Source organism: Arachis hypogaea, chromosome 9, assembly GCF_003086295.3.
Source record: "Arachis hypogaea cultivar Tifrunner chromosome 9, arahy.Tifrunner.gnm2.J5K5, whole genome shotgun sequence".
NCBI classification, from domain to species: domain Eukaryota; kingdom Viridiplantae; phylum Streptophyta; class Magnoliopsida; order Fabales; family Fabaceae; genus Arachis; species Arachis hypogaea.
In genome coordinates this window covers 2778474-2780710 of record NC_092044.1, presented here as the reverse complement: position 1 = coordinate 2780710, position 2237 = coordinate 2778474, and positions in this window count along the sequence as shown.

The window sequence follows — 2237 nt, the reverse complement described above, 5'->3', positions numbered from 1 at the left end:
AAAAAGGATTTAGCTGTTGAGTAATACGATAGGTGAAATCAAGAGACATGATCAAACGAATTATAAGAGAGTAACATAGTTTAGATCTATTAAAAAAATATATATATTTATATTACCTCTTCCTATTCATGTAAATTTTTAAAAATAATTTAATGACATGATATTAGAGTTTTGTGTCCAAAAAGTATAAAATTTTATGTTTGGTGAATTATAAAAAAAATAACATAAAACAAATAAAAAAATAAAAAACAACATGATGACATAAGTTATTTGTTATTCATGAATATTAAAGCAACATCTTTTCATGAATATATCACATAATTGAAGATTTAAAAGAAATAAAGAAAAATGGTAAGAATTTATACGAGATTATTAATAATAAGTCACTTTATAGATTAAGTCACAAACAAAACTCTTATGATGCATTTGAAAGTGAGATAAAGAGATAAAATTGAGAGATTAAATTAAGTTTTTATATTATGTTTGATTTAAGATAAATATAAAGGTTAAAGGATGTATTTAGAATTTAAAAAGTTAAATGAGAGTATTTTTAAAAAAAATATTATAAAAATTTTAGTTTTAATCTCTATAAATTTCTATTTTTTTGTGTTCCTATTTTTTGAAAATACTAAAATTTTGTATTCTGACACTAAAATTTTAGTTTAAATTTCTAATCACCAGATATAATACCCAATTTAGTCTTCGAATGTCAGTCTCATCAGTCCCAAAAACCAAACTGAGTCTTATATACCTTAGTTACCTGGATAATCCTTTATTTTTTTAATTTGTTTTTAAGTAAAATATATTAATTTGTTTTTAATATGCATGTCAATAAATTATTAGGGAAAATAATTAAAGAGCAACAAAAGTAATGGTAAAAAAAATGCCCGGAGAAAAGATTATTACTATAAGTACTAAGAACATTGAGTGTAAAAATGGCACTAAATTTGATCTACTAAAAGCTTTAATAATATAAGAAAAAACTTAATTATACTTTCTAAGAACATTGTGATATGCAAAAGTTGCTCCTTCAATAAGACACACAACACCTCATAAGCAATGCCAATAAAATTCTTTATGTGTAGAAAAGAATCATGTTTTTCACCCTAGTATTCACCTTTGATCTATTGAAAGGTTTAATAATAATAATAAAAAAAAGTATTGGGGAAGTGGGGAACAACATTCAATTAGCAAGTTTTAACAACTATAATTAATATTTTTTATTTAAAAAAATAAAATCTAAATAATTAACATTAAAAAATTATAATATTAAAAATATACGTTTCTTAAGTTCATCGTCGATTTTTAGTGGTATAAAAAAAATAATTATATTATATGTACATTAAAAATAAAAATCAATCATCGTATAAATAATGTATTTATATCTAATATCTAATTTTAATATGTAAATAATATATTTATTTTTAAATAGATAGACTTTTGTTTCTTTGATTAATTCACTTTGAGCTTATTTGAATGACACCAAATTTATAAAAAAATATTTTATTAATAAAATGTATTTTTTTAGTGAGTTTACAAAATTTTAATAATAAAAATAAAAATATTAAAAAAATAAAAATATTTTTTAGAAACTAAAATTTATATTTTTTTTCTATTTTTTTACTTAAGAAACACATATTTTTAAAAGAGTAAATAGTTAAATTAGTTCCTGAAAATCAAATCGGTTTTTAAAAGATTTTTTTAATCAAATTCGTTCTGTAAAGATTTTAAATTAGTCATGTTAGTCTTTTCGTCATATTCATTGCTAACGACGTCAGAGTTTATTGATGTGGTACGTTAAGTAATATCACAATACACACCTAGTAATCCTAATTAACTATTAACATGATTAGTTTATGAAATTAGACCACATCTTCATAAATTTATTATCTTAATAATCAATTAAGATTTTTAGGTGTGCGTTATGATGTCATTTAACGTGTCACATTAGCAAATTTTGACATCATTAATAAAGAAAGTAACCTAAAGAGTAACATGACTAATTTAAAATTTTTAAAAAATAAATTTAATTAAAAAAATCCTTCAAAAATCAATTTAAAAAAGGTGTGAATTTTTAATGACTAGTTTGACCATTTATTTATTTTTAAAATTATAATAAATAAAAAATATTATAGGAATCGGAAATAGTCAAATAGATACTATACTATACAGTATAGGGAAGATGTTCACGTATTCCATGGTACGAATCTGAAATTTTTCTGTTCCAATCAATTTCA